Source organism: Lithobates pipiens, unplaced genomic scaffold (assembly GCF_037356315.1).
Source record: "Lithobates pipiens isolate NorthernLeopardFrog02 unplaced genomic scaffold, aLitPip1_a1.2 Scaffold_162, whole genome shotgun sequence".
Classification (NCBI taxonomy): Eukaryota; Metazoa; Chordata; class Amphibia; order Anura; family Ranidae; genus Lithobates; species Lithobates pipiens.
Genome location: NW_027507750.1, coordinates 152,382 through 167,062, shown reverse-complemented (window position 1 = coordinate 167,062; position 14,681 = coordinate 152,382). Strand labels below are relative to the sequence as shown.

The 14,681-nt window shown below is 46.3% G+C and overlaps 1 pseudogene; it reads right to left on the bottom strand.

The window, feature by feature from the left end:
* Positions 1 to 13,431: 13,431 nt before the first annotated feature.
* LOC143986486 (small nuclear ribonucleoprotein-associated protein N-like) lies at positions 13,432 to 14,104 on the bottom strand (annotated as a pseudogene).
* Between the last annotated feature and the right edge of the window lie 577 nt (positions 14,105 to 14,681).

Genomic DNA, 14,681 nt, shown 5'->3' with positions numbered 1-14,681 from the left:
CAGCAGTTTTCAGCTCTTTCCACAGATTCTCGATTGGATTCAGGTCTGGACTTTGACTTGGCCATTCTAACACCTGGATACGTTTATTTGTGAACCATTCCTTTGTAGATTTTGCTGTATGTTTGGGATCATTGTCTTGTTGGAAGATAAATCTCCGTCCCAGTTTCAGGTCTTTTGCAGACTCCAACAGGTTTTCATCCAGAATGGTCCTGTATTTGGCTGCATCCATCTTCCCCTCAATTTTAACCATCTTCCCTGTCCCTGCTGAAGAAAAGCAGGCCCAAACCATGATGCTGCCACCACCATGTGTGACAGTGGGGATGGTGTGTTGAGGGTGATGAGCTGTGTTGCTTTTACGCCAAACATATCGTTTTGCATTGTGGGCAGAAAGTTGGATTTTGGTTTCATGTGACCAGAGCACCTTCTTCCACATGTTTGGTGTGTCTCCCAGGTGGCTTGTGGCAAACTTTAGACAAGACTTTTTATGGATATCTTTGAGAAATGGCTTTTTTCTTGCCACTCTTCCATGAAGGCCAGATTTGTGCCGTGTACGACTGATTGTTGTCCTATGGACAGACTCTCCCACCTCAGCTGTAGTTCTCTGCAGTTCATCCAGAGTGATCATGGGCCTCTTGGCTGCATCTCTGATCAGTCTTCTCCTTGTCTGAGCTGAAAGTTTAGAGGGACGGCCAGGTCTTGGTAGATTTGCAGTGGTCTGATACTCCTTCCATTTCAAAATGATGGCTTGCACAGTGCTCCTTGGGATGTTTAAAGCTTGGGAAATCTTTTTGTCTCCAAATCCGGCTTTAAACTTCTCCACAACAGTATTACGGACCTGCCTGGTGTGTTCCTTGGTCTTCATGATGCTCTCTGCGCTTTCATCAGAACCCTGAGACTATCACAGAGCAGGTGCATTTATACAGAGACTTGATTACACACAGGTGGATTCTATTTATCACTATCAGTCATTTAGGACAACATTGGATCATTCAGAGATCCTCGCTGAACTTCTGGAGGGAGTTTGCTGCACTGAAAGTAAAGGGGCCGAATAATTTTGCACGCACCACTTTTCAGTTTTTTATTTGCTAAAAAAGTTTAAATTATCCAATAGATTTCGTTCCACTTCACAATTGTGTCCCACTTGTTGGTGATTCTTCACAAAAAATAAAAATTTTATATCTTTATGTTTGAAGCCTGAAATGTGGCAAAAGGTTGAAAAGTTCAAGGGGGCCGAATACTTTCGCAAGGCACTGTATATAGAGAATAAAATTATTTTTATACACATTGATTATTTATTTGCACAATCTGTTCTAATTTGGGGTTTCCTTTAATTCACATTTGTTCATTTTGGATCACATTATATATATTTTTTATCAGCTTTATTTAGAGATTGAATATAGGGATCACATGTGTGGAGATTCTATAGTAATGGGCTACCAGCCGTCACAGTTTTTCACCACTGATTATACGATCACATGATGATACCCACATAGTAGATATTTGTTCCTCACTCAGAACAATAATCAGCTACGAGTAAGCGCTAATTTTAGCGTGAAACGCGTCCGCATCTTTTGTTCTATTTTTCTCCTTTGTTGCTGTGATTTGTGTGATGTGAAGTTTTACTAAAATAAAATAAAGACACAATTCATTTTTTATTCGATCCGGAGTGCGGCTGTCCAGAGTTTTTCCATTTCCCATCCATTTGTATATCTCTGTACCTGTGTTCAAATAAACAATCCTGCTTCCTGCTTTGCAACCAAATGAGTCCTGCCTAGTTCTTGGTTGTAATATGCGGCTATAATACCTAATATCTATATTCAGACTGGAGGAAGTGGTATATGACAGAAGCACTCAAGTGGAGTGTGGAACGTTCCGTTACATAGACCAATTGTAATAAATCCATCACATGCCTGACGAAGGGGTCTGAAACGTTGGACTTTTTTCTTTGTGAAGTGGTCATTCTTCAATAAAAAAAAACTTCTCAGGCTGGAGACATTATACAGTACACTCGAGTTGAACTCTGCTCTAGTCTAAACGTTGCTTTACTAGCTTTAGCTGATCCCTCATTCTAACAACTTGTCCAGGGGAACCAACAATCATTAATCTTTTTTCATTCCCCCTCTTTTTTTTCCATTTTTCCGAGTACCGTATATACTCGAGTATTTTTAGCCCCTTTTTTTAGGCTGAAAGTGCCCCCCTCGGCTTATACTCGAGTCACCGCCGTCTGCCTACCTGATCAGCGTGTCGTGCAGACAGACGGCGGCCATTCCACTGTTCAAAAGCCGCGCCTCCCTGTCTGTGATAGGCGGAACACTCAATTTCCCAGCAGTCAGTGTTCCGCCTATCACAGACATCCGCTCATCCTCATCCTACGGACGAGGATGAGAGGATGTCCGTGATAGGCGGAACACTGACTGCTGGGAAATTGAGTGTTCCGCCTATCACAGACAGGGAGGCGCGGCTTTTGAACAGTGGAATGGCCGCCGTCTGTCACAGACGAGGAGGAGAGGTGCGGCTTTTGAATCCTGGCATGTTTTTATGACATGCTGATACATGCTGATCGGTGCAAAATGGCACACAATGGCACACGGAGCTACAGAAGGACACAGAGGCTGCAGAAGGACACAGAGGCTGCAGATTGGCACACGGAGGCATGCACAGGACACAGGTAGGCTGCAATGGACACAGGGAGGTACACAGGGAGGTACACAGCTGCAGATGGGCATTGTTGACCCTCTTTTCCACTCTTTTAAGCTGTAACAGTAGCTGCTGCATGTCTCATCTTCGGCTTATACACGAGTCAATAAGTTTTCCCAGTTTTTTTGTGGTAAATTAGGGGCCTCGGCTTATATTCGGATCGACCTATACTCGAGTATATACGGTAGCTGTTGTTAACCTGCTTGGACCAGCTGTGGTGTTAAGCCCCGTACACACGAGCGGACTTTTCAACATCCAAAGTCCGTCAGACCGAGTCCGTCAGACTATCCGATCGTGTGTGGGCTGCAACGGACTTTAGCTCCGCAAAAGTCTGACGGACTTTAGAAATGAAGCATGCTTCAAATTTTCCCGACGGAACTCCGCCGGACCCGGTCCCCTTCGAAAAATCCGCTCGTGTGTATGCTACTCCGACGGACTAAAACCGACGCTAGGGCAGCTATTGGCTACTGGCTATGAACTTCCTTATTCGAATCCAGTCGTACGTCATCACGTTCGAATCCGTCGGAGTTTAGTGTGATCGTGTGTGGCCAAGTCCGTTCGGCCGAAAAGTCTGTCAGAACTCCGGCGGAACTCCGGCGGAACTCCTTTGGAAGTCTGTCGGACATAAGTCCTCTCGTGTGTACGGGGCTTTAGAATCGTCATCTTTAAGTCAGATTTGCATCCCTTTTCTTTTCCGTTTATGTTTTCTCCATATTTGCTGCTGAATCTGGGTACTGTTCACCTTCCTCTAGGATATGACATGTGTATCTTTTTTTATTACCAAGGCTACAGACTGGGGGTACCCATGATGTGGCCTAGTTGGCAATTGCTGACAACTTGTTGGCATGATGATGGCGCTTGGCCTGTAAAGCCTATCATGGACCTCCTTCATGCCAATTATTTACGTCGTGAGAATTTACTGGAACTTCATTGCGTTATTTATTTCCCATTTTTTAAAATTTCTTAATCCTTGTCATTTTTTGACTGTAATGTGCACTTGATGTATAAATTCAAACTTTAAAACTTTCCGAAAAAAGGTTATGCAGTGTATTTAGAATTTTGGGCGCTAAGTTTGCTGTGTCCTTACAGTTGTTGTGAAGTTCTTTACCTGTCGGAATGCTCTCCTTCATTTATTCTCTATTTGAAGAACATAAATAAAGATTACATGAAAAAAAAGCTTCTCAGACAACATTTGATGATCTTTGTTGAGCTGACAAATATGTATGTTGACCTGTGATGTTTCCAGTCTTCAGATGGATGTTGCTGCATCACCTGCCTACCCCTGTGCCTGATCCAGGTACATGTGTGATGGGAACATTAACATTCCCTTATGACCCCCCCAACTGTGACATCGTCTTTGTGCTGCAAAGGAAGCTACAACACCAGCCTGCCAGAATCACCATGCTTTGGAGTCTTCATTGACCAGAAATGGATAGTCGCACATTCTGCCAACCACACAAGGTCACAGATAGTTGGCTGGGAAGACTATAGAAGAGTCTGCTCTGCATTCTGTGGGACCCCAGTAGTCAGGCACATCAGCCTTGCAGCCCAAGGCCAGAGAGACTATGGAAACATCCTCTGAGATGGCCTAATAAATCCCCTCTGAGATCATCCTGAACTACAAAAAAAACAAGGAGAGGTGATCCAACCCAGTGCATTACCATATATCAATTTCATTAAGAAATAAATAACATGTGAATAATCACAAATGCATGTCATGCACAAGCATATCTAGAAATGCAGAGAACGCCTCCAAATCACCAGAGGGAAGACCTCATAGCATTTAAAGATGGCTACCGCCCTCCTCCTCAGAGCCAAATAAAAAATCCTCTGAGGAACAGGCCTTGACCCTCGAAACACGTGAGCCACTATTAGATGCTACGAGGTCTTCCCTGTCATGATTTGGAGGTGTTCTTATCTGCATCTCTAGATATGCTTGTGCATGACATGAGTTTGTCAGTATTCACTTGTTACCGCTTTCTTAATAAAATCGATTGTTGGTAATGTATTAGGTCGGAGCACCATCCCCTTGGTTATTTTGTAGTTTGTTTAAGGATACCCACAGTCCTGAGAGGGCAGCAAGATGGTGGTTCACTATATCCATAAGATCTAGCCAAGAAGAGAGTCCTTTTTACTTCTAAGCACCACGCCTGAGTGTGGGAGGTTTTACTTTTGTTACAGTAATCCTGAGCTACTCCTCACTAGAGATGAGCTCGGTGTTCGACTCGAACATCGGCCGTTCGTCTGTTCGGAGAATTCAGAACTTTGTGGACCGTTCGCACCAAATTCGTGTGGCACGAACGGCCCACAATGCACTACGCCATCGCAGTGCATTGCTGGCTCATGATTGGCCAAGCATGCACTGTGACCCCGCATGCTTGGCCAATCACAGCTCCGGCAGCGAGGAGAGCCATAATTGGCCACAGGCAGGATGCCTGTGGCCAATTATGGCTCAGGGTGTTTAGTACACGCCCCACACTATATAAGGCCGCCAGTGTAGTGTGTTCCAGCGTGCAGGCATCTGCAGGAGTTAAAGTGGGTGTTGTGTGCCTCCAGCACAGTATACACCTGAAGATACCCCTTTTGCTGGTGTTGTCTGTTGCATATCTTGCATATTAGCCTTTAAAATTAGCACTTTTGATTTCAAACGTTCGAGTCCCATAGACTTTAAAGGGGTTGTAAAGGTTCGTTTTTATTTTCTAAATAGGTTCCTTTAAGCTAGTGCATTGTTGGTTCACTTACCTTTTCCTTCGATTTCCCTTCTAAATGTTTTTTTTCTTTTTTTTCTTTGTCTGAATTTCTCACTTCCTGTTCCTCTTCAGTAAGCTGTTCTGGCTGACTAAACACCAACTCGGATGATGGTGAGAAGTTTACTGAGGAGAAACAGGAAGTGAGAAATTCAGACGAAGAAGAAAAACATCTAGAAGGGAAATCGAAGGAAAAGGTAAGTGAACCAACAATGCACTAGCTTAAAGGAACCTATTTAGAAAATAAAAAACAAAGCTTTACAACCCCTTTAATAGGGTTCTAAAGTTTGTACGAATTTTTGGTCCGTTCGAAGGTTCTGGTGCGAACCGAACCGGGGGGGGGTGTTCGGGTCATCCCTACTCCTCGCCTATAACAGCAAAATAGGAAAATGCCCTACAGCATGAGCTGCAAAGACAATTAAATAAACCTTTATTAAGCCTTCTAAACTTCCCACCATTAACTCTAATGACAAAGTGACTGTTGCTCGGACATCACTTTGGAGTGAGAACCTACCTCTGGATGTTACTCCAATTTGCTGCTCCTGGTGCTATTTAGCAGCAGAACATCTTTTTCTCTTATCTTTCATTGTCAACATTTCTCTTCAATAGACTCTTATTACGACTTATTATCACTTTACTAAATGGATTGACTGTCACTGGTCTGAGGTGATGCACTTACCTCAATATGAAGAAGTAAGTTGGTAATCTCTGTCCACTATACAAAAATCTGCAGCCAAAACCAATCCCCGCCTGAGAGTGGAAGCCAGAGAGAATTGTTCTCACCCAGATCCACTACTCTTGGGTCCACCATTGGACACCCCAGAGAATATCCTCCTCAATGGACTCTGCAGCCATACTACATAACTAAACCAAAGCCACAGCTGCAGAACTCTCAAAAGATCTTACTAACCTATTAAAAAAAATAGATTACTAGCAAAAATCAAATAGAAACTGACCTTAAATCAATCTCCTCCAATACAAACAGAATTATGGATTTGGAGTAAATTGTAAGCAATTTGGAAGAACAACTGCTAACTACACAAAACTGCCCCACAATCTCTGACTATAGCATTAACAGAGGAAAAATGAGAGAACCTAGAAAACAGAAACCTAAAGACGCGTACACACGGGCGGACTGTATGGTCAACTTAGTCCGTCGAAACACATTTCAGCGGACAGTCCGCTCGTGTGTGGGCTTCAGCGGACTTTTTCAGCGTGCAGTCTGGAGTACTAAGTATTTCGGAATTTCCGTAATATTGTCCGTCATACTTTGGTTTCAGCGGACAATCCGCTCGTGTGTAGGCTAGTTCGACGGACTAAGAATGGCGCATGCTCAGAAAGGATTTACACGGCGGAAGGTTGCATTGCAGTGTATTGGACTTCCTATTTCTAGTCCCGTCGTACGTGCTGTACACGTCATCGCGCAAGCTTTCGATGGACTGTTTGTGCATCCGTGTGTGGTCAAGTCCATTCATTCGAAAGTAGGACGGACTGTCCGTCGGATTGTATGACGGACTAAGTAGGCCATACAATCCGCCCATGTGTACGCGGCTTTAGATTTGTCAGCGTTACTGAGAAAAAAACGAGAGAGAAGACCTCCTTAACTATTTGACAGTCTAAAGCCCCATACACACTATCAGATTGTCTGCTGATCTTTTCCTTCAGGTTTACCAAAACCATGTAGTACAAGGGCCGGCCTGATTGCATACACATTGAAACCCCTAAGGTTTGACCTCATATTATATGGTTTTGGTAAATCTGATGGAAAAAATCAGCAGACAATCTGATAGTGTGTATGGGGCTAAAGTCACATCATTAAACCTCCACTCTTGTCCAAAGAGAAGCATAGACTGTGCCAGTTGCCTAGGACCAGAGATACAAGGATGTAATAGACAAGCTAGGACAGTTATGGCTAAACACTTCCACTTTACTAATGTGGCGCTACCAGGCCAGGACTTAGGGTGGTGGGGGCCCCTGGGCTGGAGTCACTTTCGGGCCCTACCTTCTATACATTACCGTATTTATCGGCGTATAACCCCCATATACCCCATGTTTAGGAGGGAAGTTTAAGGAAAAAGCTTACATTTAAATGCCCATCGATGCAGCCTTATCAGTGTCCATCTGCAGCCTTGTCCATCCATCTGCAGCCTTGTCAGTGTCATTTGCAGCCTTGACATTGCAGTCTTGAAATTTTAAAATGGCGCCGCCGAGATACAGTGACCTGTGTATCTCGACGGCTCTTGGGTCCTCTCGGCGGCTCTCGGGTCCTTTTGCAGTCCCGAGCGGAGCCGAGAGTAGCCGAGTGTACTCGGCTCACAGTCACGCCCACTCCCTGTGTTATGTCCATCATAGGGCGGGACTGGGCGGGATTGTGAGCGGAGCCAAGCCGAGTACACTTGGATATGTATCTCGGCGGGGCCCCCTATCGGGCGGGGCTCATGGGCTTGAGCCCAGTGAAGCCCAATGGTAGAAGGAGCCGCAGGAATTACTTGTCCAGGTCTTCCTAACTTCTGCCCCGCAGCCAGGCACACAACAGGCTCATTTATTCTTTCTCCGCAAAACAGTCTAAGGGACGTTGTTTTTGTTGTTTTTATTTTTGGAGAACTTGGATAGGGATGAAGGAAATGGTGGGGTAACGATGTGCAACTAAGGACTCAATCTTTCTTTCTGCCTATGTAGTAGTAGAACCAGTAAAGCAAAGCCCTTTCTCTTAGTGGACAATATCTGAACGGAGCTGTTCAGGACACCAGTGTCCTCTTTAACAGACACATGGCTGATTATAACTAGGCACCAGAGGGGTAGCTAGAGCACAAGATTCCCAAGATCCAGCAATGTCTGTACTCACAAGGCACAAGGACAGATGGAGCCTCCTTCCAATCTTCCAGTGATAGAGGTGAAAGTGTAGTGCTATATGATCAAACCATTGAAATATGTATAAATCACTAAATAATGTACACCTTACAAGGTAAGGTGGTGAAACAAATGTGAAAAAATATGTTATAAGTCCACAAGTGAACACAAAATTAAAATGTCCATCATGGAGGTTGAAGAATAGTACAGTAAAGATGTCATAAAGCCGTATGGACCATCACTTGGAAATTTCTTTCAAGCAAATGGTATGACTTATGCTGCGTACACACGATTGGACTATCTGGCGGACTTGGACAATCCACCCGTGTGTGGGCTCCAGCAGACTTTTTCTTTCCAAAAGTCCGGCGGACTTAGAAAGAAGTTTTGAATCAAAATTGTCCGCCGGACTCGGCAGTCCGGCAGACAATCCGCCCCTCTGTGTGCTAGTCCGCCGGACTTTTGAAATGAACCGACTTGGTCACACAGAGAAAAGTCTGTACATTTTGAACGTGGCTCCAGGTAGACGGGACTAGCGAAGGAAGTCAATGTCGCCTCCATCAGCGAGATTGACACCTCGCTGGCCCCGTCACCTGGTATGGATTTAAAGGGGAACCCCTACGCCGAAAAAACGGCGTGGGGTCCCCCCAAAGTCCATAGCAGACCCTTATCCGAGCACGCAGCCTGGCCGGTCAGGAAAGGTAGTGGAAACAAGCGGGCACACCCCCTCCTGAGCCATACCAGGCCACGTGCCCTCAACATGGGGGGTGCTTTGGGGAAGAGGAGGCCACCCCAAAGCACCTTGTCCCCATGTTGATGAGGACAAGAGCCTCTTCCCGACAACCCTGGCCATTGGTTGCCGGGGTCTGCGGGCGGAGGGCTTATCGGAATCCGGGAGCCCCCTTTAATAAGGGGCCCCCAGATACCGCCCCCCAACCCTATGTGAGTGAGTATGGGGTACTATGTACCCCTACCCATTCACCTGGTGAAAAAAGTGTAACTAAAAAAACACAAGTTTTTTAAATTATTTATTAGACAGCTCCGGTGGTCTTCTCTTCTTCCGTCTTGGGAGGTCTTCTCACCGGACTCCTCCGCTATCTTCTGCTCTTTTGCTAGCTCTTTTACCAGGAGCCCGGCTTTCTTCTTCATCATCGCCGGCGCTGTCCGGGGGTCTTCTTTCGACTTCGGGGTCTTGTCCCGCTCTTCGGGGGTCTCGTCTCGCTCTTCGGTTCTTCTTGCCGGGCCTCCGCTATCTTCTTATAGCTCTTTTACTAGCGTTGGCCCGGTCTTCTGTTGCCGTCGCCACCGCCTTTTTTCTCTTCTTCTTCCTTGCAATGTTGACACGACTCTCTCTCTGGCCGCAATGGCAGGGATTCATTGTGCAGCGACTTATATAGGGACAAGGGGCGGGGTCACCGGGTGATGTCACATGGTGACCCCGCCCCTTATAATGTCACAGTCCCGGAGGATGCATTCACTTCCTTCGCTAGTCCTGGCTACCTGGAGCCATGTGCAAAATTAATGGACTTTACTCCATGTGTGGGCAAGTCCGTTCATTTCAAAATTCCGGAGGACTCCCGCCATAGTTCGGCGGATTGTCCACCGGACCTAGTCCGTCGGAAAAGTCCGGTCGTTTGTGTGCAGGTCCACTCGTTTGGAAAGTCCGGCGGACCGGAGGATGCTGGGACTGTGACATCATAAGGGGCAGAGTCACCATTTGACATCACCCGGTGGCCGTGCCCCCTGTCCCTATATAAGTCACAGCACAACGAGTCCCTGCCATTGCGACCAGAGAGAGCGTCGTGTCAACATCGCAAGGAAGAAGAAGAAGAGAAGAAGGCGGCGGCAGCAATAGAAAACCGGGCCAGAGCTAGTAAAAGAGCTATAAGAAGATAGGGAAGGCCTGGCACGAAAGAGAAATCCGGGCTCCTCCGCTAGTAAAAGAGCTAGCAAAAGAACAGAAGATAGCGGAGGAGTTCGGCGAGAAGACCCCCCAAGACGGAAGAAGAGAAGACCACCGGAGCTATCTAATAAATTATTTAAAAAACTTGTGTTGTGTGTTTTTTTTATTTACACTTTTTTCACCAGGTGAATGGGTATGGGTACATTGTACCCCATACTCCTTCACATAGGGTTGGGGACCGGCATCTTGGGGCCCCCTTATTAAAGGGGGCTCCCGGATTCCGATAAACCCCCCCGCCCGAAGACCCCGACAACCAATGGCCAGGGTTGTCGGGAAGAGGCCCTTGTTTTCTTCAACATGGGGACAAGGTGCTTTGGGGTAGGGGGCCGCAGGGCCCCCTTCCCCAAAGCACCCCCCCATGTTGAGGGCACGTGGCCTGGTATGGCTCACGAGGGGGGGTGCTCCCTCGTCCCCACCCCCTTTCCTGACCGGCTGGGCTGCGTACTCAGATAAGGGTCTGCTATGGACTTTGGGGGGAGCCTCACGCTGTTTTTTCGGGGTAGGGCTTCCCCTTTAAATCCATACCAGGTGACGGGGCTATCGAGGTGTCAATCTCGCCGATGGAGGCATTGACATTGACTTCCTTCGCTAGTCCCGGCTACCTGGAGCCACGTTCAAAATGAATGGACTTTACACCGTGTGTGGGCAAGTCCGTATATTTCAAAAGTCCGGTCGTGTGTGTGCAGGCTCGTTCGGAAAGTCCGGTGGACCTCCGCTGCAAATTCCAGCGGGTTGTCCGTTGGACTAAGTCCGGATAGTCCGGATAGTCCGATCATGTGTACGTGGCATTATACACACTTACCCGGAGCTGTTGGACCCGACTGTCAGTGACAACAGGTCAATCAAGCATGGATTATCCCAATCGGCAGAGGTCTGGACAGTCACAGGAATCCTGGAGAGTTGGGGGTGCGCCCCGCTGATCTCCCGATGATATTAGCCACGAGAGGGACCGATGAACGACTTACAATCGATCAAATGTTGATATCTAGTCATATAGATGGATCCAGCAGTCAAAGGTGTCAGCAAAAAATCCAAAGAGGACCAGTGGATAAATATGCAATGCCCCTTGGAAGGGTAGCACAGACCCAATGAATGAATCAGAAGAAAAAATGGTGCTCCAATAGAGCAGGTCAAAATGGTAGGTTTTAATTGATAAAAACTGACATGCATGAATAAAAGTGATCACTATTCAATAAAAGCAATATATGGAGTGGTGTATCTGGCCCGACACGTTTCGTCCTACTAGGACTTCTACTGGGGCATCCTCTCCAGTGATACCAAACTGATCTATGGCAGACAGCTTCCTTCAATCAGCTTCTTCTGAGCACCCGAGCCTCTGCTTTCCTCCCTCAGGTTGCCCCCCTGAGGCCTCCTCATGACAGCCTGTGCCTGAAAGGGCAGTGTGCCCCCTACAGGTTGGACTCCTCCACTCTGGGACAAGACCCGGAGCTCAGTGTGTTCACTGAGTAAATACAGTCTCCCACCATGCCATCATCAGAGCCTGCCTCTATGTTGGGGCTGTATCCATATTCATGCTGCCATCTCAATAGCTTCACACCTATCATCCAGAAAGCAGAGAGCAGACCTGACTAGCAGATTACAGCTTCACTGGATATACAGGGAGAAGAATTTTTGCTTTTGCCTACCAAATAAATGCAGCCACACTGACTACAGCGTGGCAACTAAATCTGAAAATCGAAAAACAAACACTATTACTTAACTATCCTAGCACCTACCTAGGGTGCTACACTGATAAGGGAAGCACATACCATGTCTACCAAAAATAAGAGCTCACTGGGTGGATAGGGATTTTTTTTTTTTTTAGGACTTCTTAGCCTCGGTCACCCAACAGAGAAAAGGATTTGTCCCCATTTGCAAACAACTCTCAGAAGGAGGAATCAGACTCTCTTTACACTACCCTGCCAAATCACGAGTTGTTTGGCATGGTGAACCCCTCTTAACTTTTTATTGCTGTCGTTTTGCAAACCTTGTCCTCGCTTTCTGCGCAGGAGACAACTTTGTCAGTAGAACAAGCTTGGAGTAATTGCTGGAGAGCAGAGTTAGAAGAGAGTTCCAGTGGAAAAGACCATATAGCATCCAGACAACCATATGGAGTGATGGGATTTTGGGCTGAAAACTTTAAGAGTTACCAGTCAAACCTCCATTAGACATAGAATCCTCCTCCTAAGTATTCAAGTGAAACTTGAAGAATTCATGCTTTAGCCAGGCCATGCGTTGGCAGGTGTAGTTCCTACTCCATCAAGCAGGTGGTGCCTTGATATCTCAGGAGATGGAGTGTGGTCCTAGGGGGAATAATGTTCCCCTGCAGCCTCCGAGGGGGGGTCACTATTTGGAGATAAGCAAAGAAAGCGTTTGGTCTTGTACAAATGATAATTATAAGTCATACTTGGGGTACACAGCATTACACCTCAATAAACTTTTTTTCTATGCCATCTTCTAAATTCTGCTCCTATGTACAGATATATGATACACAATGCAGCACCTGTGGGAAAAGCAAACAACTTGCTGGCCCAGGGCACCTTCTATCTTCTTCCTGGGACAGGAATGAGATGGGGTACCAATCACTGATTTTATGGGGGATCTCCGCCATCTAGGTTACTCACGATTTCCTGGCTTGAGGCCCACCTCATGAAATAAATGATTGTCCACACGACAGCCTTTTCAATGTTTTACTGTAACCATGAACGGGTTGAAAAGTTCTTTCAGTAAAGTTGTACATCATCCCCTTCTTTCCATGATATAACCGCAACGCTGTTCCTTACACGTTAACAAGGGGGTGCCTACCAGCTCTTCAACTTTGCTTGGCTGTAGGTTCCCTCTATCTCCTTCCCTGTTTTGGTCCTGCCCCAAGGGAGTGTCTAAGCACCAGACTTTTACCTACATGTTGGTTCTTTTCAGGCTACCGATTCCCATCAATCTTTTGCCCTAATTCACCCAGTTCCATTTTTTTCTTATGTTTTTCTTTTAGTTTAGCTTAATTAAAAACAATTTACAATGAAAAATTACAAAACATTTACGGTAACTACAGCAGTTCCATAATGGAAGAACAAATATTGGTTATTGGTTGAACTAGATGGACTTGTGTCTTTTTCAGCCAGACTAACTATGTAAATGAGGAACGTCAGATGTATAAGATAAGTCTACAGATGGCTTGGATCATGGTCTGACTGACCTCATGCCTGGTGGTAAAGGACCTCTCATTTTAGTTGGGGTTGGTCTCATATTAGGTGCGAGCATTCCCATTGGCTCTCCTCTGCCTGGGGGCATGCCCATTGGTTTACCAATGGTTGGCCTCATGCCTGGAGGTGGGCCCATCATGCTTGGTGGGTGGGCTCCCTGGCCCATTGGTGAAGGTGGACCTCCACATCCTCCAGCAGCATACTGTGTTGGGGCCCCAGCAATGCTAGCTGTGGCTGCTGCAGCAGCAACCTTGCCTCAGATCTGAGGTGTTATCACCTGCTGTGATGGTCCTCCCACACCTCTGATGGTCCTTCTAAGTCAGCAGGGGGTTGCGGTATCACCTCTACCAGCTGCCCTCCCAGCTGCGGGTCCTACAACTGCTCCAGCCATTGGTACTCTAGCAATAACGGTATCTTTTGGAGGTGGACCTTCTACTGTCATGGATATTAAATACTCCCCAGGTAGTAAAACCAACCCTATTACCTTCTTCTCTTCTCTTTCTAGCTGTTTTAAGTTCTTAGGCTTGATCTTCCTAAACTAATCACAATCACATAAGATTCATATGCTTGTCAAATGCTTTGAAGGTTCCAATGCAGATGTGACCATCTTGCAGAATACAACGCATTCTGTGGTCAATGTGCTGCAGCATGACAAGGTAGCCAGATACCTTACTACGCCAATCCATACATGTACACCCCTTTTATACCTTATTCTATAAATAATGACACAGACACCTGCTGGATGTAAATGGCCTTTTAGGCCTTTATTTTAACAATAAACCAAACTAAACTTTTTATTTAAAACTTCTGTAAACCATTTTATTTTGCCATCTATTTTCTTATACCCAAAACCAGCTCATCAGATAAACAGTTGTTGATCCCTGACGACCCCATTTCTTCTTGAGCCTGTAATCCCAACTTTTTATGGCATTCGTCCCCAGCCGCCAACTTGCCTCGGGGACTTACCAATTGACCACAGACCCCCAACTTATTAGCCCGTCAGTCTGGCCAGCCGCCAGACCACCCGGGAGGACTCCATACCTATGATGGGTCCTAACTTTTCCAAAACCTCATCTTGAACAGTATAAATTGTATAACAGCCGTCAAGGACCCTACCACCACCGGCACTCATGTTCAACTAATAATTATCCCAAACCCTCCCTATTAAGGGCGGGTGGGCGGGCGGGAACGTTCCTGCTGACCTGCTGCTCTAGACTGCGGACCTTC